Genomic DNA, 27432 nt, shown 5'->3' with positions numbered 1-27432 from the left:
GGATCTTTCTTTCCATCCTTTCTTTGGATATCATTCCATGGTGCTAAGGACAGCATCAAGGGCTTCCGATGTGCTTGGCAGGAGCTCTTCTGCCACGTGTGGTAGTGCACACCGTTAATTCCAGCACCCAGGAGGCACAGTACCTAGAGGTCCTGCGGTCGAGGTCATTCTAGTCTACATAAAGGGTATCACGCCAAACACACACACACACACACACACACACACACACACACACACACACACACAAAACATGAGAACTTCCACTTCCTCAGAGAGACAGCCACAAAGCTCACTTTTACTCCTTAGCATCCTTCACCCTGAGATACAGATTGGACTTTCTTCCCATGCCTGTGGGAAGAGGTAAAGGTTCCTTTAGCCATTGCTGCATGTCCCAGGAGCAGTCCCACACACCTGGAAGCCCTCTTCCAGAGAGGCTCAGCATTGATCCAAGATTCTCTAGCTGGAATTCTCCTATTCCAGAAGCTACTGTCCTGCCCTTTGACACCATTCTCACTAAAGCCCAAACTTGCCTGGACCTCCCAATTTTGTCCCAGCTGGCCTGGAGTACCTGATCCGGTTGACTTCACCGTACAAGCCTACACAATCATACTCATCTCAAATCCAAAAGTCAACATTGCTTTTATTGCCATTTTTCCGTATCTCACCCAAACAAATAGTTAATAGTTTTCATCTAGAGAATATAAAGGAATGTTTATTGTGTCACCTGGGCTGGTCTTAGCCCTGGATATTAGCAGAGGATGGACTAGGTTCCTTAGGGGTCACTGAATCACCATCTATGGACCAGATGGCAGGGCACTGAATCCAGCAAGTGAGTGCAGCCTCCATCACTGTAGAGGGCTTCAGTGACTCCTTTGAGACTCTGACTCTTAAGGACCATTTGAGTCACAGGTCCTCTAATCAACCACTGCCTTCCAGTCCATGAGAGGAGTGATCAATTTTCTCAATCCCCACCATGCTCATCCATATGGAGTTCAAGATAGTCCATGGAACGGCAAGCAGCAAATTTGCCGTCATTAAGCGATGAATGTTAGGGATCTAGTAAATGCAGGAGTATGTTGATGACCCACTCCAGGAGCTGGGACTGAGTATTACTGACATGTGGCCACAGCATCAGAGTGTTGCCTGGGAAAGGCTTCATTTACTCTTGGGCTTAGACAGACAGTCAGGTTGTGGAACATTGTGGTGGCTCAATGCATGTGAGTTTGCTACATCAACCAAAAGACCTTAGTGTGATGCCCAGAATCTCCTGTGGAAAAAGAAACTGACCATTGAAAGTCATCCTCTGAAGCCAGGCATGGTGGCAAGTGTCTTTAATCCCAGCACATGTGAGGCATGGGCATGTGGATTTCTGGGAGTTCAAAGCTAGCTGGCTGTACAAAATGAGTTTCAGGATGGCCAGACCTATGTGGGAGATCATGTCTCAGAAAGAGAGAGGGTGGGAGAAAGAGAGAGAGAGAGAGAGAGAGAGAGAGAGAGAGAGAGAGAGAGAGAGAGAATATCTTCTGACCTCCACGTTGTTACAATGGCACAGAGGGGCCTACATACAGACTCACATACACACTCAATGATAATAATTCAAAGGCACATCCAGAAAACATGTGTGCTGCCTGTGTAGATGGAGAAGACAGCAAGTGCTCCCAGAGAACAGAAAAAGTAAGGGTGGTGTCAGATAATCTGGAACTGTTCCAAGAGTTTCAGGGTGCTGAAATCAAAAGCTGGTCCCCAGAAAAAACAGCAAGCCCTGTTAACCTCTCAGCCATCTCTCCAAGAGAATCTCTCTCTAGCTTTTTCACTGGGGTTTCATGAAGCTGAAGTGTATAAAATGCCCAAGAAGAAGGAATTTTGGATCATTGTTCACTCTGAAAGTTCTAGGATGCAGAAGGTGTAGAAACAAGGGGGGCACAAGAATATGCAAACACGGTAAGCGTGATGAACAACTACGAAACTGCCAATGAAAGCGATTCAGTAATTAGAAGAATACAATGCCCTCTCATGCAAAAGGGTTTTCTTGAAACCTATGGGAAAGTGTAATGCTAAGGGTGGTGGGGGAAATAATATCCAGCTCCTCAAGCCTTCCGAAGCAAGAAAAAGACAGATCACAGCTCAACAGTGAGAATGCTGTATGGCCAACACCAGTTCATAGTTCAAACAACTTACTGTTAAAGAAAGAAACATATATCCATAAATTACAAATCTCCATGTAAGATGGATAACCAAAAGGCAGAGGCCAAACCAAGACAGAAGTGCTCTCTGGAGGACCCGAGTTTGGGTTTCAGCACTCAAGTTAGGTGGTAGGTCTTGTAACTGCACTCTCAGAGGACCCTTGGCCCTCTTCAGATGCTTTAAAGGAACCATATGTACATATACACATGCACATACTTAAAGCAAAATAAATTATTTTAAAAACTGGGACCAGATACTTAAGGCCTCTGAAAGGGTGAGTGTTGCTTGTGGAGACAGGGTATTCATTAGCATTTAGGACACCTGGCCTGCCCTCAGATGCCCTGGCCATCGGAGTGTCAACGGGGGCAACTCACCTGTGGGAGAGAATGAAAGGGATGGGAGACACGAGAAAAGACAGCAAGACAGTGTGTTCTGATCAAGCTGCAAATTTTCCTCCTCCCAGCCACGCAGGCGAGACTCCAGCTTCTTTCCAATCTCCACCACCTTCTCACCGCTGCCTCGAAGCTGTTGGAGTTGCAGCTGCCGCAGACAGCGCCCCTTCTCCAGGTGCTTTTGCAGCTCCAGTTCTGCTTCATCTTCTTTCAGCACCTCTGGGGACCCTGATGGAAGGTCTCCCCCATCCTCTTCATCACTGATATTCATGTTCTCTATTTGAATATCATCTGATGGTGGGGGCTCAGCCACAGGGTCCTTCTCCTCGTCCTCCAGGGCCTCCTCCTCCACCTTGGGAACTGGAAGCCGATCCGGGCCCGAAGCCTGGATCCAAAGTCCCCATCCCGAGTCTGGTTCCCAACAGGCAGCTAGTCATCTGCCTGCATTACCACCTCCTTCTCCTTCTTTCGGATTTTCTTCACCCTCTGCCTGGTCTTTTTGAAGGTCACCATCTCTTCAGGACTTAGGTACTCAGAGGCAAGCCGGGCCCTACAGAGCTCAGAGACTGAGCCTGCTGCAGCAGTAGCTTGGCCTGGATCTCTTCTGGCTTGTGCTCCCTCACTCCATCAGCCATGCCACCCTGCTCCAAAGGGAAGGAATGTGGTCGCTCGCCCTCCAGCTCCTCATCACATTTGGCCAGGACAGAGCGGGGTTTTTGCTGTGCCAAATCATCAACACTCTCATCTTCCTCATAGGGCAGGTAGTTGGGTTTCTTCTTCCGAAGCTCCGCATTCTTGTCTGCCCGCTCCTTGTCCACCATGTTCACATTCACCAGCACATCCTCCTGCTCCTGAAGTACTCCCTTGTCCTTGAGGGTGAGAACCACAGTCTCCCCTTCTCGAAAGGAATCGAGGGCATGCTCCACAGTGAGACCTTGCAAGTCCCGAGCACTATATAAATCCTGTCGCCTCTGCTCAAACTCCTCCTCCAGCAGAGTGCTGACGCCAAACTCTTGGTCCATCTCCTGTAGTAGCTTGGCCTGCTTCTCTGCCAGGTCTTTCTCTTTCTGCAGCTGCCGGCTCCTCTCAATCCAGGATGTGGTGTCATTCAGGCAGGGGTCATCCCCTCCCAAATTCCTTATTTCCCCCAATTTTTGCTTCAGCAAACGCTTTTTTGTTTTTTTGTTTGTTTTTGTTTTTCGAGACAGGGTTTCTCTGTGTAGCTTTGCGCCTTTCCTGGAACTCACTTGGTATCCCAGGCTGGCCTGGAACTCACAGAGATCTGCCTGGCTCTGCCTCTTGAGTGCTGGGATTAAAGGAGTGCACCACCACCGCCCGGCCAGCAAACACTTTTTGCAACTGAGATATATCCTCTCAGGACCCTAAGGGCAGGCCAGGTGTCCTAAATGCTGAGGCACACCCTGTCTCCACAAGGAACACTCATCCTTTCAGAGGCTTTCAGGATCTGGTTACAGCTTTTAAAATAATTTACTTTGCTTTATGTATGTACATGTGTATATGTACATATGGTTCCCATAAAGGTCTAAAGAGGGCATTGGCTCTGGCATCAGCCTCCCAAGAAACCAGGTTTAGAGGCCATGACCAACAGGCCCAGCTTCTTAATTTCCTCTTGGATCCCTCACTCTTTCTGACTTTTCTATACTGACTATCACCTCTTGCATCTTTCCTGAGTTTACTTGCTTTTCTTTCATCTGTAAAACAAATCTGATTGGGTGGTGGTGGCACATGCCTTTAATCCAAACACTCAGGAGACAGAGAGGTGAATCTCTGTGAGTTCAAAGCCAGCCTGGTCTACAAAGTAAGTCTGGATTACACAAAGGAACCATCCTGAAAAGCGCCCCCACCCAAAAAATCTAAATGCACATCTTTTATTTATTTATGTTTCCAGTCTTCTTGTTTTGCTGGCACCTCCCCTGTCTCTGCTGTGTTTGATAAAAGTGACAACAATAAACATACTTGCTTTATGCATGACTTTAAAAAAAAAAAAGAGGGCATTGGGTTCTCTGGGACTGCAGTTACAAGAGCCACCACCTAATATGAGTGCTAAAACCCAAACTCAGGACCTCCAGAGAACAGCATGCTCTCTTAATCCCTGAGCCCTCTGTCTCTGCAGGTCTGGTCCCTTCCCATCTTAATTATACTTCTTAACCATAACTCTTAGAAGCTGGTGAGCTGGAACTTCCAGAAGGCTATTGCATTTTGAAATGACCTATGGTATAATTTACCCCCAAATCTAAACATATACATAATAGACTATTATATTGCTAGCAAGAGCGTCCTGCATGCCATATGAGTTCAGTTTTACTAATGTCTTGAGAGTGAGAGATGGAAATCCCTTGAGTCTTGGTGTGAGACCAAAATGAGCCATCTTAGAAATAAGACCAAAATGCTTTCACCCTAAATTTAAGGCCTAAGATTTCTCCTTTTGGGAATAGGCCATTAGTTACTGAAACCAGTCAGTTCAGATTCCAGAAACCAGGAAGTGTAAAAGTACAGAGTCACAAGGTAGTCACGAGGTAATGCCTGCCGGACTATGGAATGTCCTCTCCTGGGTTTCCAGGGTAACTGACCATAAAAATGCCCCCACCTGAGGGCAGCCAATGAGAAATGGTGGCAGGTAACCACTCCCTTAGAAGTAAGATTAAGCCATGATTTCTAGAAAGCCCCTAGAAGCGAGCCAATCAGAATTGTACCTGTACTAGCACCCCTAAACGATGTAACCTTGTGATTTTTCCCTTTAAAAGCTGAGCTTGCGGACAGGCAGGCACTTCCTCCAGCCTCCACTGCATTGGATGTATTGGACAAAGTCCCTGCCTAGGCTTGTATTGCTTTTGGATATCTAGAATTAAACCTTGCTTTTGCATTCTGGCATGCTCGCCTTTGGTGGTCTCTCTGGGGGTCACGATCTGGGCACAACATTGGGAATGCCATAATTTTGGTACCACTGCTAGAGTTGAGAGTGGGCCAGAATGGGCGGCATATTTACTTTACTTGGTATGTGGCCTTTCATCTAGTCTTCTTTGTCCCATGGGATTTTCTTAAGCACAGCAGGTTTTGGTGTTAATTTTGCCTGTCTGTGACCAGTTTATGCTCACAAGGAAACCTTACATTCAGAGATTCATGTCCCTGTAAATGAGAAAGAAAATAAAATAAATAAACAAAAACCACAAACAAGAGCCATGCTTGCCTGAGAGCCTCTAGAAAGAAGGTAGGTCACTTAGTTAGTCCCAGGCCATCCTGCACTAGGGGAGACCATGCCCCAGATAAACAGACTGTTAAATGGAAGTAAACAAAGTAAACAGGCTATCAAAGATGTCTCAGTAGCTCACACCAGTAGTTTCAGCCCTGGGAATCTGAAGCAGGAAAAATGGTCTGCAGAATGAGGGAGAGGTTAGTCTGGCCAACATAGCAAGACCCTGACTCAAAAAGAAATGAGAAGACTTTGTGTAGTGCAAACTTCTAATCCCAATATAATAAAAAAAAATCTTCAGTAGCTCGGCAGTAGTGACACATACCTTTAATCCCAGCACTCGGGAGGCAGAGACAGGCAGATCTCTGTGAGTTTGTGGCCAGCCTGGGCTACAGAGTGAGTTCCAGGGCAGCAGGAATGCTTCATAGAAAAACCCTGTCTGAGCTTAGATGCAAGATTACAAAACATCGGTAGTGAACTTCTGCCCTCTGGGTTCTCCCATTGTGCTGTAAGCCTGTATTTAAGACCTCCTCCCTCCTTCAATAAACGCCATTCGCCAAAAAATAAAATAAAATAAAAAATAAAAGAAAGAAAGAAAGAAAGAAAGAAAGAAAGAAAGAAAGAAAGAAAGAAAGAAAGAAAGAAAGAAAGAAAGAAAGAAAAGAAAAGAAAAGAAAAACCCTGTCTGGACAAAACAAGAAAAAAAAATTCTACAGTCAGAAAGGGCTACACATTTGACTCCAGGCGAGCCTTAGAAAACCAAAATTACATAAATATTACATAAACAAACAATGCAAGTAGCTTGTTAATAACTTAAAATACCTGGATACAAAACTTAGTGGCTTCTGTTTTTAGAGAGTGGCATGATTATAGATATCTTACACAGCCATACCTGGGACTTCAGCCCCTTCAACAAAAATGCTGGGATGTGCCTCAACTGGTGGTGTGCTTGACTATCATGTATGACGCCTGGGTTCAATTTCAGAATTCCACTAATGAGGCTCAGAATTGTATAGCTGTAATGTCACTGTTCTGGTGGAAGTTCCATCTCAGCCCCTGGCACCCTGGCATCCACGCACCCAAAGAGTCTGGAATGTTCTAGTGGAAGCAACATCTCTCTGCCCAGACCCAGCCACTCTGACAGTCCCTTTAAACCAGACTCCTTCACCAGAGATTCTCAAGACCACTTATGGTGATATTTTATTTGTGCTGAAATGTGATTTTATTTGTATGTTAATAAATAAAGTTGCCTGGGGGTCAGAGCTAATAGCAAGGCATTTAGCATAAGTCTGGCAGTGGTAGCACACGCCCTTAATCCTATCACATGGCAGGCAGAGCCTGTGTGTTCAAGGACACAGCTAGCTTGCTGACACACACCTTTAATCCAAGTATCAACCATAGAGACCTGGAGGTCTGTATAGACAGGCGGTGACGAAGAAGTCGTGTGGTTGGTTTTGGAACCAATGAGAAGGTAGAACAGAAAGTCCATAAAAAGACAGACACACAGGAAGTAGCTCTCTTTTTTGAGCAGAAGGACGGCAGTGGCTGGTAAGTTAAGGCTATTCGCTAGTGCTCTGACCCCTTGGGCTTTTGACTCTTAATTTGGCTCTGTTTCTTATTTAATAAGACCGATACATCTGCAACCACTCCCACAGGTTATTTAACTGCTCCACAAGGAAACAGACCTGTGTCTTCCCTGAATCTTCTCTGGGTGGCTGGAAAACCACCTGGGAGCACTTTACCCCTTAAACCGGGGATTTTTCTAGTTTGGCCTGATTTGAAGCTGGTTCTACAGAGTGGCTTGTCGAGTGTAAATACTTTCAGCCACCACTCCTAAGAGAAAGATGGAAGAACAGAGACTCAGTTTCCGTCTGTGGAGAGCAGAGCTGGGGTGGATTGGGCACATAACATTGGCACTGTCTCTTTTGAGGGCCTTAAAAGGTGATCAGTGTCTTTGCCCTGACAAGAAGCTGGTCACATTGCATTTTCCTGAGTAACCTTTCCAAGGAGGAATGAGATTCAGAGGAGCAGGGATTGGTACCTGGTGGACAAAGGTTAATTATATCTCTGTCAGTTCTTGTGAGAGACCCCACATGCTTAGTCTGATGACAGTCTGGCTTTGAGACTGCTAGTGAGTACAAAGGACACACTGAGTTCTCTCTTTTGACTTGAGGGGTGTTAACCAGAAACAGCACTGCTCAGGCATGAGTTTAAGCCAATAGAAAGTCTTTATCTGCCAGGCGGTGGTGGCACACGCCTTTAATCCCAGCACTCGGGAGGCAGAGCCAGGCGGATCTCTGTGAGTTCGAGGCCAGCCTGGTCTACAGGGTGAGTTCCAGGAAAGGTACAAAACTACACAGAGAAACCCTGTCTCAAAAACCAAAAAAAAAAAAAAAGTCTATTAATGGGCCAGTGACTACACTGGGTGCTCAGGCTCCCTGTGTAGCACTGAGCCTTTCCCAGGATGAGCTTTTAAGCATGAAAACCATGTTCTGTATTGACATGGTTTAGTTAAATAGTTAGCCAGAAACAAAATTACAGAAGCTAAAACAAAGCAAGGTTGGTACATTTGAGACTTTCCTAGAACTATGAATTGAGGGATTAGGTTTTGTTTTTGTATTGGGTTGTAGTGCTTACTTTCTGCCTGCTGAGTTTTATAGCCTGACCAGTACTTCCAACATGGAGTCAGTTATGCTAAGGTCTGGAGGCCTGCTAAGGTCTGTGGCCCTGTTTGATTAACCAATGTGCCATCCCCTTGGTTTCAACTTTTCATTTTTTATTTAAAAGTTTTAACATTTGCCTTCTGGCAGCAGTAGATATTGGGTGGGACATGGTGATCCTAGCCAAGTGGATTCTTGCAAAAAGATGCCATGCTTCATTGAGTGGATGGAGGCTTTACGAGCATAAGATGAAGAGTCATGGTGTAGAATTCTTGATTCTTCAGGTCTTTCTGCCAAGCTGTTCTTTGAGACTGGGCCACAGCTCTCAGTGTTGCTGGTTCCAGACCGGGTTTCATTATGTAGCTCAGGCTAGACTCAAACTTTTGACTCTCCTCTTGTCTTGTCTCCTGTAGTATGTATGCATGCTACAGATACTTTATCAGCTAAGCTGCTGCATCCTCGGTACCAATGTCACAAAATGAATTCAATCCCATGGTCCCCCTCTCTTGCATGCCACAGCATCCAGCACAGCTCTAAAATTCCAGAAGTGATTCATGACCAGGCCAAAAGTCCTTTAAAAGTGACAAGGTCAGCTTTATAGTTCAGGTCTATCATGAGGTCCTGTAAATTCTGAGCTGACTCACTGTCAGAACTGTTGTTGGTATATGAATAAAACTCAGATATGGCAGCTCACACCATATCACAGGGCAGTATGATACAGAAGGGTTGCTGAGAGTTGGAGCCCAGTCTAGGCACCAATCAAGCTAACCTTAGGTAGTACACTGTGAAACCCCATCTCAAAAGATTCAGAAACCAAGTCCATCAACCCATAACTAACAAGTCGCTGTGCCTTAGTAGGGTCAATGAATTGGTTAGTAACTATTGCTTTAGTTAGTCTAAGTTCTTTTCATAGGTAAAGATCTGATCCACTCCACATAGACAACGTCAGAATTACAAAAGAAGTGGGTGGAGCCTCATTCAATCAGACTTCAGATTTCATCTAGGAGGTGTGTGGAAAAGTATATAACAGTCAGAACAATCAGAAACTCTCAGTCTTGGAACCTGGAGACTCTTGGAGTCACTGTCTCCCCAGGCTGGGATCTGGATATCTGTTACCAGTGTTTGGATCAGGTAAGTAAGTCCCTTATCTCCATCAAGTCACCCTGTCTCACCCAGAGTCTAGCCTTGGGTTCACCTCAATCTATCATTTCTATCTCTTTTAGTTGCTAATTTTTGGGGTTTTTTATTTTGTTTTGTTTGTTTGGTTTTTTGAGACAGGGTTTCTCTGTGTTGTGTTGGAGCCTGTCCTGGAACTCACTCTGTAACCCAGGCTGGCCTCGAACTCACAGAGATCCCCTGCCTCTGCCACCACTGCCCGGCAAATTTTTTGGTTTTTGACAAGAATTTCCTATATAACTCTGCCTGGCCTCAAGTTCTCAGACATTCTGCTGGATAATCATCAGAGCCAGCAAGTTTTGTTTATGTCAAAGTCATTATTTGAGTCTGTTTGTAGTGTCCCTGTTTAGAGACAGTTCCACTGTGAATATCAGGGTGAACCTGAACTCCAGGAAATTCTGGGGGATAGTTACACATGAATCATTCAGATGATTGGACTGTGCTGGTCTTTTTCTTTGTCTTTCTTTTTTTGGTGTTTTGACATGACACAGAATCTGTCTGTAGAACAGCCTGACTTGAACTCATAGAAGTTGTCTCCAAGTGATGAGATTAAAGGCATGTGCCGCTAATGCCCAGCTTGTGCTGATGTTTAGGTCAACTTAAATCAGAAATGGTTGTGTATACCTTTAATCCCAGCACTTGGGAGGCAGAGGCAGGCAGATCTCTCTGAGTTGGAGGCCAGCCTGGGTTACAGAGTGTGTTCCTGGACTACCCTGGCTGAGATCCCATAACAACAACCACAAAAGCAAGAAGTCCTTTTTCTTTGCTGGTTTATATATCGTTGCATCATGGAGACTAGAATGTTCTGAATCTTGCAGGAAACAGCCTGCTTCCCTGGTCTCAGTGTTCAAATTAAAAATGTGAAACATCATTTTATACTTAATTGGAAATATCATACTTTTTTTATTTTTAGTCTTCCATTAGTTTTTGGAGCCCTCAATTAGGATGTTATAGAACTGTAGGAGTAACTAACCATGACATTGGACTAGTGAGCTTCTTGACTGTAACATGTAAATTATATCATTTCCATCCCAGAGTCCTGTCTTTCCAGATGCTTTACAAACATTACAGACAATGACAGTACCTAGTGAAAGTTTACTGACCGAATTTTTAGTGTTTTTTTCTTTTTTTTTGGGGGGGGGGGATGTTTCAAGACAGAGTTTCTCTGTGTAGCTTTGGAGCCTGTCCTGGAAGTTGCTCTGTAGATTAGGTTGGCCTCTATCTCACAGAGATCAACCTGGCTCTGCCTCCCCAATGCTGGGATTAAAGACCTGGGCCACCACCACCCGGCTGTTTCTTTGTTACCTGCTGCAGGCCGCAGGAATATATAAGAACTCAGCTGGTTATGGCAAAAGTCACTACCTGGAGGGATCATGGAATTCCTCCAGAGGAAGCCAAATCCCAAGGAGTTTTTGGTGTTACTTGGCTTGTTATATATCAGCTGTATTCAGTTATGAAAATCATGTGTGCCTTCATAGTTTTCCCAATTGACTTTTCCCTTACAAGGGCTAACAGTGTGGACTGATCACTCTCTGGACATACACATTGCAGGTATTTGGAGAACAGCCTCAGGAAAGGCTTTCTCTGGAATCAGATTATCTCCCTTAGCCACTTTCAAGGACTATCGGAGACACCGCCCAGGTGGGGGCCCAACTTTCAATGACTAACAGTGATAGCAGCCCACATGCAAGTCTCCTGACTTAAGGTAAATTCCACAAGGAGACACCACCTAGGTGAGGTGGACGTTAAGTAAATAGCTTTACACAATTTAGCTCGGACCCTCCCTTTATATACCGGGACTTCCAGGGCACGAGACGAGGAAAGAGAATGGAAGAACTAGATGGGTAAGAACTTGAGAGGAACAAACTGAGATGGGGAAGAACTAGATTGAAGGGCTAGAAGAGAGGACGAGAGGAAAGAGATGGAAGATGAGGAAGAGCCAGATGGGGAAGAACAAGATGAGGAAGAGCCAGATGGGGAAGAAAAAATGAGGAAGAGCCAGATGAGAGAGAAGGAGACGGGAGAGGAGCTGATAGGGGAAAGAACTAGATAGATGAAAACCTAGAAGGGACAGAACTAGATGAAGGAATTAAAATAGAACCTAGAGGGGACAGTAGATAAATATATAGAGAGAAATCAGGGAAGAAAGGAGCTAGGCACGAGAACAGAACTGAAGCTGTGTATACAGGATGTTAAGCCAGAGGAATTAAAGCAAGTGGACTATAGAGCTCGGTGTGCTGAGATTCTATTTCCTGAAAATAGTCCTCGCCGTTAGTAGTTCTCTCTCCTGAGCCCCTGGGATGTATAATATTAAGGCTGGTCCCTCTAATATTATACAAGAGTTACCCTGTACAGCTCTGTAACACAGAGAATACATGCTTACAGCCCCCCTGCCACTTTTCCTGAATATCAAGACCAGTGATAACCAACAAGTGAGGTCAATAACTAATGATGTCCATCTCACAGATTCCCTCAATTGTTCCAGGCTGGGTCAGCCAGGTGAACGGAGACTGGCAAGGTTGGAAATGGGATGTTTCCTTTGCTTTCTTTGAGGTCCTGGTTAACTGACCACATGGGCTGAGCCTTCAGGCTTCCCAGAGAGCCCTTAGTGGAAATGGCTTCACCTGAACTGTGGTTGGAATAGGATGGGGTGTTTGGGAAAGAGCATGCTTTTGAGAGGCTTCCCACTGCAGACAGGATAGGTATGGCTTTAAAACCATCACATGGTGAACAAAATGTGAAAACTGAGATGTCCACCATCACCACAGAGAGGTCCTTGTGTGGGAAGAGGAAAAGCTTCCTAAGTTTTCTGAATGGTGTCTTTGCTTTCATGCTTCCTCAGCATTATTATCCCTGAAAACCAGTCATGATGGGACACCGGGCCCCACCCACACTCATGAAGCTGGCAAGACAGAGGCTGCTGAGGGAGGAGGACTTGACCATTTCTATTCTGGAGGACCTGCCTGTGGGGCTGCTCCGGGAGATGTTTGAGGACGCCTTCAACGACAGACGTACAAACATCCTGAGGGCCATGGTGTCTGCCTGGCCATTCCCAGACCTTTCTGTAAGAGCCCTGATAAAGGACTCTGACCTGGAGACTTTGAAAGCTCTGCTTGAAGGACTAGATGTGCTGATTATAGACAAGGTTCATCCCAGGTAATCAGGACCCAGCTAGGATGGAGGAAGGCTGTGGGGGTGCAGAGAAGGAACAACTGGGGACATGGAGAACTTGGCCAAAGGTGGATCAGAGGCTTCTTATAGCATCAGCATAGAGAACTGCAGAGGTTTGGGCCAGGTCTCAGGCATCTGGGCAATTAATGGCAAATGTGGAGGGCACAAGAGTAGACATAGCCACTGAGGAATAGGCCTCTCCCTGCCAGCTCCACAGTTAAAAGTGGAATGAGGCTGGGGTTAATGGGAATGGAATGGAGGGAGATGAGATGCCTTGCTGGCAAAGACCATTTTCATTGAGCATGAGGCTTGATCTTGAGAAAGCAAAGATTTGGAAGGGAAGCTGATATGAGATGTGGACAAGAAGTAACTATAAGATGTATCTTGTCTTATCTTCTGGGAATTCTACCTGTTTTACCAACAGGAGGTCAAAACTCAGAGTGCTTGATTTGACGCGTGTGGACCATGACTTCTGGAGCATTAGAGCAGAAACCCGTGAAGGTGACTGCTCTCCACAAGCTGAGAGGCAGGAGCAACCAGTGGAAGTCAGTACTAACTCTGGGGTGAAGAAACGTTTTAAGGTAGTAACTGACCTTGCACTCATAAAGGCCAGGTACAATGAATGTGACTGGCACTTGTTACAGTGGGCCCAGCAGCGAAAAGATTCCATTCATCTATGCTGTAGAAAGCTGAACATTTGGAATTCACCTGTCTTCGATGTTGTCCAGATCTTCAAAAGGATAAATCTAGACTGTATCCTGGATCTGCAGCTGAACCAGTGGTCACTTGAATTCATGGTACAGCTTTGTCCTTACCTGGAGCAGATGAAAAATCTTCACTCTCTCGTGCTAGCTGTAATTTCGAGGCGTATCAGATCTGCTGCTTCTGCAAGGCACGAATGGATAAGCATGTTGCTTTCTCAAATCTCCAAATTCCCTTGTCTCCAGAATCTCTATGTGTATAATATTTACTTTTTAACAGGCTGCCTTGAGTGGCTCAGGTAAGGAAGGATGGAGAGTGTCCTCCAGAACATAGCAACCACATCCTTTTCTTTACAGATTAGTGGGTCCTTGATGAACTGACCACTGTGAACCTAGCAGTGGTGGAGACATCGGTTAACCTGGCAGATGAGCTCTATGCTCAGACATTTGTGAACAGGCACCAGCACACCTATAATTGCTTATGTGTAAAGGTTGTTTAGGGTCCAAAAAGAGGTTGATTCAATGAGAAATAGGTGATATTGGGAAACAGGACACAGCTGTGGTGGGGAACATACATATCAGGGGACTCTTTTTTATATAAAGAAAACTTTTTCATTCATTTTCCACACAACTTGAAGATACCCCTCTTCCCTCTCCTCCCTCCCTGGCCTTCCCATCCCAACCCATACCCCACTCCCACCCACAAGAAGGCAAGGCCTCCCATGGGGAGACATATCCAGTAGAAGCAATTCTAAGCCATTCTCCTGCCTCAGGGCTTCACAAGGTGTCCCATCATAGGTAGACGGCTATAAAAAGCCCGCTCATGTTCCAGAGATGGATTCTGATCCTACCGCCAGGGTGCCCCCCAAGCAGATCAAGCTATGCAACTGTCTCACCATGCAGAGGGCCTAGTCCAGTCCCATGCAGGCTCCACAGCTGTTGATCCACCTTTCATGATTTCCCACTAGTTAGGTTTGGTTGTCTCTGCATGTTTCCCCATCATGGTCCTGATGCACTTGCTCATAGAATCCCTCTTCTCTCTCTTTGACTGGACTCCTGGAGCTCTGCCTGGTGCTTGGCAGTGGATCTCTGCATCTGCCTCCATCAGTCATTGGAGAAAACTCTGTGATGACAGTTAGGGTGTTCACCCATCTGATCACTGGGGAAAGCCAGCTTAAGTTTAGCTCAGGCACCCTCCTCCCACACGCTAGATTCATTCTTGGGGATTTCTGGCAATTTCCCTAACCCTGGGTGTCTCTATATCCCCATGATATCTTCTTCTATCATGGTGTCTCTTTCATTGCTTTCCCTCTTAATCCCTGTTCCAGCTCAACCATCCTATTCCTTTATGTTCTCATCCCCTATCCCCTACCCTTCATTGCTCACCCCTCATCCACCTTTTACTCATGGAAATAGTGTCTTTCCCCTAACCAGGGTGAGCCATGTGTCCCTCTTTGGGTCTTCCTTGTTAGTTAGCTTCTCTGGTGTTGTGGCTTGTGGTCTGATTATCCTTTGCTTTATGTCCAGTATCCACTTATGAGTGAGTACATTCCATGTTTGTCCTTCGGAGTCTGGGTTACCTCACTCAAGATTTTATTTTCTAGTTCCATCCATCTGCTTGCAAATTTCATGCTGTCATTGTTTTTCTCTGCAGAGTAGTACTCCAGTGTGTACATACCACATTTTCTTAATCCATTCTTCAGGTGACATATGTATCCATGAGCATGGGACATCTTTCCATTTTCTGATACCTTCTTTAATTTTTTTCTTCAGGCACTTAAAGTTCTTGTCAAACAGGTTTTCCACTTGCTTAGAGTTACACCAAGGTATTTTATATTATTTGTGGCTATTGTAAAGTGTGATGTCTCTGATTTCTTTCTCAGCCCTTTTATCATTTGTGTATAGGAGGGCTACTAATTTTTTTTGAGTTGATCTTGTATTCTGCCACTTTACTGAAGGAATTTTTCAGCTATAGGAGTTCCCTGCTAGAATTTTTGGGGTCACTTATATATACTGTCACATCGTCTGAAAATAGTGAAATTTGGACTTCTTCCTTTCCAATTTGTATCCCTTGATCTCCTTTTATTGTCTTACTGCTCTAGCTAAAACTTCAAGTACTATATTGAATAAATATGGGAACAGTGGACAGTCTTGTCTTGTTCCTGATTTTAGTGAAATTGCTTTGATTTTCTCTCCATTTAATTTGATGTTGGCTGTTGGCTTGCTGTAAATTGTGTTTATTAAGTTTAGGTATGTTTCTTGTATTCCTGATCTCTAGGACCTTTATCATGAAGGGGTGTTGGATTTTGTCAAATGCTTTTTCAGCATCCATTGAAAAAAATCATTTTTTTAGTTTGTTTATATGGTGTATTACATTGACAGACTTTCTTATGTTCTTAGGTTGAACCATCCTTGTATCTCTGGGATGAAGCCTACTTGATCATGGTGGATAATTTTTTAATGCGTTCTTAGATTTGGTTTGCCAATATTTTGTTGAGTATTTTTGCATCAGTGTTCATGAGGGAGATTGGTCTGTAATTCTTTCTTTTTTGCATCTTTGTGTGGTTTGGGTATCAGGGTAACTGTAGCCTCATAAGAAGCGATTGGTAATGTTCCTTCTGTTTCTATTGTATGGAACAATTTGAAGAGTATTGGAATTAGCTCTTCTTTGAAAAACTGGTAGAATTCTGCACTGAAACCCTCTGGTCCTGGACTTTCTTTGGTTGGGAGACTTTTAATGACTGTTTCTATTTTCTTAGTGGTTATTGGTCTATTTAAATAGTTTATCTGGTCTTGATTTAACTTTGGTATGAGGTATCTATCCAGAAAATTGTCCATTTCTTTCAGATTTTCCAATTTTGTGGAGTAGAGGTTTTTGAAGTATGACCTGACGATTCTCTGGATTTCCTCGTTGCCTTTTATGTCTCCCTTTTCATTTCTGATTTTGCTAATTTGGATGCTCTCTCTGTGCCTTTTGGTTAATTTGGCTAGGGGTTTGTCTATTTGTTGATTTTTTTTTTTCAAAGAACCGACTCTTTGTTTCATTGATTCTTTATATTGTTCTCTTTGTTTCTGTTTCATTGATTTCAGCTCTCAATTTGATTATTTCCTGGCACCTATTCCTCCTGGGTGAGTTTGTTTCTTTTTGTTCTAGAGCTTTCAGTTGTGCTGTTAAGTCGTTAGGGTGGGATTTCTCCTACTTCTTTATGTGTGCATTTAGTGCTATGTGTTTTCCTCTTAGCACTGCTTTCAGAGTGTCCCCTAAGTTTGGGTATGTAGTACATTCATTTTCATTGAACTCTAGGAAGGCTTTAGTTTCTTTCTTTCTTCCTTGATCCATTGGTGCTTCAGTTGGGCATTATTCAGTTTCAATGAGATTGTAGGCTTTCTATAGTTTTTGTTGTTTGTTGAAATCTAACTTGTGTCTGTCTCAATCTTAGCTCTTGGTTTAATTGGAGCTGGGAGATTCTGTACCTCATGGAGCTATTCTTTCCCCATCCAAGCTAGCTGATTCTGTGGCTCAGGGAGCCCCTCTTGGTCTTAGCAGGGCTCTAGGTCTAGTCAGAGCTGGTGGAGATGGGAGGTTTTGGTTGGAAGAGCCTGGCTCGAGGGGTTTCCCCTGCTGGCCAGCAACTGGGACAGAGTTGGGTGGGGGTTCCTGGGGACTGGCTGTGTCTCAGGGCCCACAGCAAGGGACTCTTAAAAACTGATTGATTGATTGATTGATTGATTGATTATGTATACAGTGTTTTGTCTGCACATATCCCTGCAGGCCAGAAGAGGGAACCAGATCTCTTTACAGATGATTGTGAGCCACCATGTGGTTGCTGGGAATTGAATTAGGACCTTTGGAAGAACAAGCAGTGCTCTTAACCTCTGAGCCATCTCTCCAGCCCCATAACATATTTTTTTTTTTCTGGAGCTGAGGACCATACCCAGGACCTTGTGCTTGATAGGCAAGTGCTCTACCTCTGAGCTCAATCCCCAGCACCTGGCTTTTTTTTTTTTTTTTTTTTTTTTTTGGTTTTTGGTTTTTGGTTTTTCAAGACAGGGTTTCTCTGTGTAACTTTGCGCCTTTCCTGGAACTCACTTGGTAGCCCAGGCTGGCCTGGAACTCCCAGAGATCCACCTGGCTCTGCCTCCTGGGTGCTGGGATTAAAGGCGTGCACCACCACCACCTGGCTGCAAGGGACTCTTAAAGACATTGCTAGGATGAAGCTGAATGAATCCATCATATAGACAGACTAAATTTGGGAAAAAGCATCATCTGCCTTGCTTTCATTCCCACCAATCCTCTTCAATACTATTTGGCATACCTAATCTCTTGATCTCTCCCTAGGTGCCTGAAGACCCCCTTGAAGACCCTGTCAATCACTGAATGCTGGCTCTCCCAGTCAGACTTGGGTTACCTGAGCCAGTGCCTGCACATCCATGAGCTCAAACATCTGCACCTGATAGGTGTAGAGCTATCTGATTCATGCCCTAAGCTTCTTGAGGTTCTCCTTGAGAGAATCGCAAGTACCCTGCAAACCCTGAAATTGGAGAATTGCAAGATGAGGGACTGTCATTTCAATGCTATCTTGCCTTCCCTGAGCCAATGTTCCCAGCTTACTGAGGTCAATTTCACAAATAATGATATCTCTCTGCCTGTCCTGAAGAACCTTCTACATCACACAGCCAAGCTGAGAAAGCTGACCCATGAGATGTACCCCACACCTCTGTTATACTATGAGGAATTTAACCTACTTTGTGCTGAGCTGCTGGATATACTCAGGGCAGAAAGGGAGCCCAAGTACGTCTCTTTTTCTTGTGCTTGGAGTGCTTTCACTTACAATTCTACACCCTGGAGGGCAGAATCTTTTGCCTTCCTTTTTTGATAAGTAGGATAAGGTTTCTTCTGCTACTAAAAATGGAAGCCTAGTGTTGGGAGTGTATGTATACTGTGGACATCCTCACTTGCATATAATAAAATGTGCTGAGTATTTTGGGTTGTTTGTGCATCTTCATTCGAGAGCACAGCCCACTTGTTCCCAGGATTTTAATACCTGTTTCTTTCCCCATCGCCCTAATCAAGTCATGGCATCTGACAGACATGTCTCTCATCAAGGGGTTCTAGAGCATATGGCTTCACAGTGCTTAATATGAAAGAAAATGGAGTGCAAAGGGTTCAGATCACAGGGACTCAGGTTGACGTGAAGAACAATGGGATGAAGGGACAGGAGACTGGTAGAGTCAGAGAGAAAATTATATGCATTTCTAAGTGATGATTTGGCATCAGAGAAACAATTAATACATGTAAATGTTGTTCTGGTAGCTTTTAGAGGTACTGTGGATCCCAGGAATCTGGAGGAGTATTGTATGGTGTTCTTCACTGCCACACCAACTCCAGTGTCGTCTGGGTGACATGAACAATTATGCCAATAATAGCAGATGGGAGATACGTGTCCCACGGGACTAAGCTGCCTGGAGGTCCCTGGCAGAGTGCCCATGTTATACCTCCTTCTCGAAGGAGACATGCTTCACGGATCATGAGCTCCCTGGGCTATGGGTTCTGTATAACTGCTTTTATGATAATGTTCTAATTAATCTATGAAGCATAACCAAAATTAATGAATGCTTGGGTTGTGAACTACGGAGGAAAGGGGAAGCTGGACATGGACTTTATTTAGATATAGCAAAATGAGCTATTCCTTAAAGACCCCAAGCCGCTAGATAATAGAAAGTATAATAGTTCAGGCACTTCTAGGGAATGAACACTCACCCACTAGGAATCCTTTAGGAATCCCAACTAAAGTGATTATGGCAGAAAATGTTATCTCATAGGAGGCAGATGGTGGGCCCCTCCATTGAAGTTCAACATGGGAAACTTAAGGACTACAGCAGGTATAAAAGTATAAGAGTCCATATTTCAGCAGGTAAAAAGGTCTTATATTCAAAGATATGTGAGAAAAGAACTAAAGAAAGACTTAGGGAGGATCTGCAGCGTTCAAATTGGCTAAATGAGTCATGAGAACCAGAAAAGTAAAAATGAATAATAAACTAGTGAGCGGCTGAGATAAAGATGAAGGACACAGCTCCAAGAAGCCTACACAAGTCTAGGAACTGTACTAAGTTTAAAAAACACAGAATGCCCGGGCGGTGGTGGCGCACGCCTTTAATCCCAGCACTCGGGAGGCAGAGGCAGGCGGATCTCTGTGAGTTCGAGGCCAGCCTGGTCTCCAAAGCGAGTTCCAGGAAAGGCGCAAAGCTACACAGAGAAACCCTGTCTCGAAAAACCAAAAAAAAAAAAAAAAAAAAAAAAAAAAACACAGAATACTCTTTGGGTCCTAAAGTTCTTGTGGGTGAAGGGATATGTCTAGTGCCAATTAATAGTTGTGTGCTTGCTATTTTTTTTTTAAAGATGATGTGATGAATTATTGCCAAGCTCTTGTTCCTTGTATGACTTGATAGTTTTCTTTTCTGTATATAAACTACTGATTTGCAGAAGTAAAATTGCAGCAGATTCAAACCACTTCTGAGTGTGTTGTCTGTCATTTGCCCAATCCTTGCCTTCCTGACTACCCAAGCCCTAGTTCTCCTACGGTCATGGTACTCCCGGTGGGCCAGTCCGTGGCATTTCACAGTTAATGATTGTTTGGAACACAGTGCAGTAAGAATACTAGGAATTTTAATCATGTAGGGATAACTCCTCAAAGGAGATAAAAAAAAATCAATACCTACATTCCATCTTGAAAACCCAGAGTGGATTTTGTTGAGGACCTGGAGAGCTTTAGCTATGGAGGCAGACTTCACCAAATTCCCCAGAATGATTAGCCCAGACTAGAGGTCACATATACTTTCTGGCTTGCTGATCTCTATGCTGTTGGTCCAAGATTACACCAGATATGGGCCTTTTAGCTATAGAGCCCATTATCATGGTCATGTGTACTTTGTAAAAAAGATTCTATGTAGTCACACCCTAAGCTTTATTTTGCACCTGGAATTGGACTGATTGGACTGGTTGCTGCCTGGAACACTTGCCTAAATTGTACTATGTTTTCAATGAGCTGCCAGTGAACAGTCTGGCAATAGACTCCCCAAAGTCTGATCCAGGTTGACAAAGTCAAATATGCACTGGGTTTTCATTTTTTGCAGATTATGATATCCATTGAGACTTGAGTGGAACCGTTACAAGGGACCACCTTCAAATAAAACCCTCCAATAGTTGAACAAATATCACACTCTTTTTTTTTTAAAGATTTATTTATTTATTATGTATACAGAAGAGAGTGCCAGATCTCATTACAGATGGTTGTGAGCCACCATGTGGGTGCTGGGAATTGAACTCAGGACCTCTGGAAGAGCAATCGATGCTCTTAACCTCTGAGCCATCTCTCCAGTCCCATATCACACTCTTGACCTCCTAACTCTCTCCAACCTTAGTGCTGGATCTTAAACTTGTAATTGATTTCTGCATGAATTTTGGTGTGGCTGTCCCTGAAGCTGTGACATATGTTCTCTTTTGCCTGTACATTTAGATAACAATAAGAGAATTGGTATCCAACAATTTCTTCCTCAATTTGTTTATTCACAATAGAGACAAGAGAGTGTCCATTGCACTAGGTTTCTAGCTCTTCCCAGAAATATTTCTCCCAGTACTCTTTCCCTCCATTCCACCCCCCATGAACAACTATGAAATTGTCAATGAAAGCGATTCAGTAAATTAGAAGAATACAATGCCCTCTCATGCAAAAGGGTTTTCTTGAAACCTATGGGAAAGTGTAATGCTAAGGGTGGTGGGGGAAATAATATCCAGCTCCTCAAGCCTTCCAAAGCAAGAAAAAGACAGATCACAGCTCAATAGTGAAAATGCTGTATGCCCAACATCAGTTCATAGTTCCAACAACTTACTGTTCAAGAAAGAAACATATATCCATAAATTACTAATCTTCATGTAAGATGGACAACCAAAAGGCAGAGGCCAAACCAAGACAGAGGTGCTCTCTGGAGGACCCGAGTTTGGGTTTCAGCACTCAAGTTAGGTGGTAGGTCTTGTAACTACAGATTCAGAGGACCCTTGGCCCTCTTCAGATGCTTTAAAGGAACCATATGTACATATACACATGCACATACTTAAAGCAAAATAAATTATTTTAAAAACTGGGACCAGATACTTAAGGCCTCTGAAAGGGTGAGTGTTGCCTGTGGAGACAGGGTATTCATTAGCATTTAGGACACCTGGCCTGCCCTCAGATGCCCCGGCCAGTGGGGTGTCAACGGGGGTGACTCACCTGTGGGAGAGAATGAAAGGGATGGGAGACACGAGAGAAGACAGCACGACAGTGTGTTCTGATCAAGCTGCAAATTTTATTCTCCTCAGCAAGGCTTATATATCATGGGAGGGGGAGGGATGGAGGGAAGGGGTACACGACTTGCTGTATGTGCAGGTGAAGGGGGATGTGCAGGTGAAGGGCTATGTGCAATTCCTGAGGCTGCTAGGTGGTAAGGTCACTGGTCAGGGCCCATTGTTCTGTTGCTATGCTACCTGACCTGCCTGACCTGTTCTTTATCTTTGGGGGCATCTGGTTTATGGCAGGGGCTTGTTCTCTGGCCTAGCTAGTACTTTTCCATGGTCCATGTTTGGTCCCTGACACTCAGGGTCCTGACAGGATATATCTCAGCTGCAGACACTAAGAGGATTCCCTGTGGGCATTCGCTAAGTTTCCTTATAAAAGGCTGGCCTTGTACACCTCCTGTCTCTCTCTCTTTCTTCACTCTCATCCCCAGAGACCAGTCTCTGCTGTTCTCTCCCCTCCCCTCAATAATCCTGCAACCTAGGCCTGTTGTATATGTGACTCCTTCCAAATGACTCATCATTTTTAAAATACAACAGTGTCTGTGGTCCAAGCTTGTGTTGAGCTTTAAAAAATCCTCCAGCCTCAGCCTCCCTAGTGCTAGGTATAGGCACAAGCCAAGACAGCCTTTTAATTCCTTTATTATGTTTGTGATTTTCTGTCTTAACTTTTAAATTCTTTTAATTATCCCTCTGGTAAACGAAAAGGCTTTTCTTTCTTTGTTTTTTCTTTCTGTTTTTCACAATAAAGTTTTTTATGGAAACAGGCTGGTGTGGGAACAGAGGAAAAGACAAATAGGTCTGGGTACTTGCGGTCCTTGCTCTTGGTCAGGGAGCTGCCAGAGGCTGTGCCCTTCACTTTACAGTGCTGTAGGGCATTGTTGGCAATATCTGAGATGAACTTCTGGTCAGCTAGTGACTGAGCTGAATTATGCGTGGGTCTGAAGCGTCAAAGCCAGCAGGGTTCAGGTAATAAGCAGTCACTGCATCTGGGATCCTAGGAGTGTAATCCTCCAGCTGCATCAAGAAGTTTACAGGAGACGTGCTGGACACTAAGGGCTTCCCTTCTCTGTTTGCCTTGCTCGGCAGGGCATACACACCCTTAGACATTGCCCTTCAGGGGGAGCCAAGCCGGCTGCTGCCACCTAGGCCAGCCTGCGCTGGAGCCCGTGATGGGGCAGGTTCCCCTGCCTGCTGCTGCCTCAGGGTAAGTGCCTGAGCTGCTGCAGCTCATGGTGCTGGTGGGAGGGGCGATGAACCAGGCTTTTCTTCATTATGATCTAGATCTAATTTTATTAAGGGATTTAAACCTTTGACTTTTTGACAAACCTTCCCAAGATCAGATCCTCTGCCTAAAATCCCTTTGTGGCAGGGCGTTGGGGGCACTCGCTTTTAATCCCACCAGTGGGGAGACAGAGGCAGGAGGATCTCTGAGTTCGAGGCCAGCCTGGTGAGTAGTAACAGGTTTTAAAAGCTTACATATAGAGGTGTAAACTAAGTCTGGGCTTAATGAAATTTTCTCCTTTACAGTAGCCACACCAAACAAGAAAAAAATTAAGATGAAATCAGAGACAGGCTAGCCTGGGTGAGATGGGGCTTCTTGATGGTGTGAATGACTTGTCTGATCTGGACACTGGTCTTCCAATCCCAGCAGGGTAAGTCGGTCACTCCAGATTGTAATGGTCACAGTGTCTTGCCTAGCTTTCCTGACCCTTGTATCCACTTCCCCCTTGCTTTCCCTTTGGAGCCCCACCTCTTAGACACAAGCTGCCACCTGACTGGATGAGGAAGTTCTCACCCATTTAATCTTACTATTTGGGATTTTGCATCAGTAATTTGAGTGACTCAGACCTTACTTTGGTAATGGATGAAATCTGAGATGATGGTCAAGGTCCCAGGTTCATCCATAGTACTCTTCCTCAAACTCTGAGCTCTGGGATTCATTGTGTAATTTACATTATTACATTGGTAGATTTTTTTTCCAGTTGATGTCTCACACTATACCTTAGGCTGTGGAAGTGGTGGGAGAGCTGCTTGAAGGCCTCCTTAGGCCTCAGTTTCCTGCCAGTCTTGTCCACATGCTCAATCTTAACATCAGGCTTGTGACCGTCCTTCTCCTTGAAGTCCTGGGTAAAGTCCCTGTGCTCCTCGTGCTGGCTGTACTTATCCTTGACGGCCATCTTATCCTCCATGCAATACACAGCTGAGGGCAGTGACTTCCTGGGAGCCTTCACCCTGGCCACCTTTTGTACTGTGGTCTCCAGCAGTCCTTTATTCTGACACAGGAGCAGGGCAGCTGCCAGCCCTCTGTTCACCAAGGGCTCCTCATCCAGGATGGTGGTAGAGGAAGCAAAGAAATCTTGTTGCTGCTTCTGCCCATCCAGGTTGATGGTGCTCCCGCCAAGGTTCTCTTCCCCATCTGAGTCCCAGCCACCATTGGCTGAATGCTCTTCATCCTTTTCAAAGTCCATGAGCTCCTCCTGATCCTCCCGGTTGCCAGCCAACTCATAGGTGGGGATCTCCCCCAGTGTGCTGCAGAATTCGGAAGTGGCATCGAACACCAAGGCCCCCTTCCACTCAGGGTCCTCTTCCTCCTCCCAGCCACGCAGGCGAGACTCCAGCTTCTTTCCAATCTCCACCACCTTCTCACCACTGCCTCAAAGCTGCTGGAGTTGCAGCTGCCGCAGACGGCCCCCCTTCTCCAGGTGCTTTTGCAGCTCCAGTTCTGCTTCATCTTCTTTCAGCACCTCTGGGGACCCTGACGGAAGGTCTCCCCCATCCTCTTCATCACTGATATTCATGTTCTCTATTTGAATATCATCTGATGGTGGGGGCTCAGCCACAGGGTCCTTCTCCTCATCCTCCAGGGCCTTCTCCTCCACCTCGGGAACTGGAAGCCGACCCGGGCCGAAGCCTGGATCCAAAGTCCCCATCCCGAGTCTGGTTCCCAAGAGGCAGCAAGTCATCTGCCCGCATTACCACCTCCTTCTCCTTCTTTCGGATTTTCTTCACCCTCTGCCTGGTCTTTTTGAAGGTCACCATCTCTTCAGGACTTAGGTACTCAGAGGCAAGCCGGGCCCTACAGAGCTCAGAGACTGAGCCTGCTGCAGCAGTAGCTTTCCCCGGATCTCTTCTAGTTCGTGCTCCCTCACTCCATCAGCCATGCCACCCTGCTCCAAAGGGAAGGAATGTGGTCACTCGCCCTCCAACTCCTCATCACATTTGGCCAGGACAGAGTGGGGTTTTGGCTATGCCAAATCATCAACACTCTCATCTTCCTCATAGGGCAGGTAGTTGGGTTTCTTCTTCCGAAGCTCCGCATTCTTGTCTGCCCGCTCCTTGTCCACCATGTTCACATTCACCAGCACATCCTCCCGCTCCTGAAGTACTCCCTTGTCCTCGAGGGTGAGAACCACAGTCTCCCCTTCTCGAAAGGAATCGAAGGCATGTTCCACAGTGAGACCTTGCAAGTCCCGGGCACTATATAAGTCCTGTCGCCTCTGCTCAAACTCCTCCTCCAGCAGAGTGCTGATGCCAAACTCTTGGTCCATCTCCTGTAGTAGCTTGGCCCGCTTCTCTGCCAGGTCCTTCTCTTTCTGCATCTGCCGGCTCCTCTCAATCCAGGATGCGGTGTCATCCAGGCAGGGGTCATCCCCTCCCAAAGTCTTTATTTTCCCCAATTTTTGGTTCAGCAAACCCTTTTCCTTGGTAGCTGCCAGCTTCTCCCGTAGTTCTTCACGCTGTTGCAAGGCCATGGGGTTGATGACATCAGCTGCCATTGGCTCCTCCTTGGTGCCAGCCTCTTTCTTGACACCATTGACCTCCAAGGGTTTCAGCCCCAACATTGCGCGGAGTTTATTGGTCTCCTCGATGCTAAGTAATGAGGCATCTGCATAGCTAGTTTTGGAGCTGGCAGCGGCCTCATAGCCGTCATCGCGTTTCTCGCGCTTCATGCTCCGCTCCCAGGGCTCCACTTGACTTCGTTGGCGACCATGCGCCCTGCCACGGTTCTCGGCTTCTGCCCCGCGCCTCCCGCTCCCGTGCTTTTCCCCACACTCGCGGCTCTGCTTTCGTCGTTCTCCGCTGCCACTACTGCTGCAGCTACTCTTGTGCTTGTGTTTCTTGTGCTCCCAATGTCATGGCGATGACTCGGTGGTACCCCCGGTACCAGCTGCCACCGTGGTCCTGGCTGCCTCCTTCTCTCCATGGTGCTTCTTTGACGACCCCATGATTAGTGAGTCCCTCTGTACTTTTGCATCTTTAGCTTGAGTGAATCTGATGTGGAAAAGTATGAAACTTGAGGTTATAGTCAAGTCCCAAACCCCTCTGTAATACTTCTCCACAAACTCTGAATACATTGAATACATTGTCTTATGAATGTTATTAATCTGGAACTCATTACGTGCCTGAGTTGACCTGTATATCTCAATGATTCTCCTGCCTCAATAGAAGTTAAGTAACAGAGGGTTTTCAGATTGATTAGATCTTCATGCAGGAAAGAGAATGAACTAAAACACTGGTGAAGGTAAGAACCCATTTCCAGAGTCATTGCATAACCACTAAAACTCAATCTCTCTCTCTCTCTCTCTCTCTCTCTCTCTCTCTCTCTCTCTCTCTCTCTCTCTCTCTCTCTTTTTCTGGATTCATATGTCCTTCCTTCCTTTCTTTGTTCTTTCTTTCCTTTCTTTCTTTCCAAAGCTGGACCAGTTCTGCTTTTGATGCAATGATTACCGTGATGAGACCAGAAAACAGCTGTGTTGCTAAGTGGTATGGAGTCACTTGTTGCACGAACCCTAATGGTCTTATAATAACAACCCAGAGCCAGATATTGGGGTAGATGCTAAAAGATGAGAGAAAATAGGCCACAGCCACTTCTCACCTCACTAAATCCTCAGCCAAAAGGGGAAGATCCTGTCTCCATGAATGCTCAGACTGAATGCCCCTGGGTCCTCAGCTGAAAGAGCCTCTGTTCCTACCTCCTCTTGCCTTTCCCTGCCCAGACATATCATTTCCTGTCTCAACCTTCCTAGTGCTGGGATTAAAGACATGTGACTCCCAAGTACTGGGATTAAAGGTGTGTACCACCACTGCCTGGCTTTAGTTCTCTTTTAGACTGGATTAATCTCATGTAGTCCAGGGTGGCTTTGAACTCACAGAGATTCAGATGGATCTCTGCCTCCTGAGTGCTAGGATTAAAGGTGTGTGCCACCATTCTCTGGCCTCTCTGTTTAATCTAGTGGCTGGCTCTGTCCTCTGATCTTCAGGCAAATTATATTTGTTAACAAGTAAAATAAAATATCACCACAGTCAGTGACCTGAAATCCAGTGTGTATGTTATGTTTGTTCCTGGTCCTTCCCCTAAGAATCACGTTGGTGCTGAAAAGCCAAGAAGTGACCTACAGATGCAGGGAAGGAAAGGTCTGAAGACCTAGAGAGGAAGGTTGTCTCTGCTCTCCTCCTCCATTCTCTCTTGATTGGCAGTAGTTTAAAGGACCAACTTTAGCCTCTCCTTGCCCTAACACATACAATGAGTTACAGTGGAGACAGTAGCACACCGTGTCCCTAGATGATTCCACCTGTGCTTGACTTTTGGTCTTGTGGACAA

At 45.3% G+C, this 27432-nt stretch overlaps 2 pseudogenes; one reads left to right on the top strand and one right to left on the bottom strand.

Annotated features, from left to right (window-relative positions):
- LOC128096151 (U4/U6.U5 tri-snRNP-associated protein 1-like) overlaps positions 1-27432 on the top strand; it is a 306060-nt pseudogene that overhangs the window by 249622 nt on the left and 29006 nt on the right.
- LOC128096090 (U4/U6.U5 tri-snRNP-associated protein 1-like) lies at positions 296-26056 on the bottom strand (annotated as a pseudogene).

The sequence above is a fragment of the Peromyscus californicus genome, unplaced genomic scaffold, assembly GCF_007827085.1.
Source record: "Peromyscus californicus insignis strain IS unplaced genomic scaffold, ASM782708v3 Scaffold_5__1_contigs__length_169319896, whole genome shotgun sequence".
NCBI lineage: Eukaryota > Metazoa > Chordata > Mammalia > Rodentia > Cricetidae > Peromyscus > Peromyscus californicus.
This window is presented reverse-complemented; position numbering and strand designations above follow the sequence as displayed.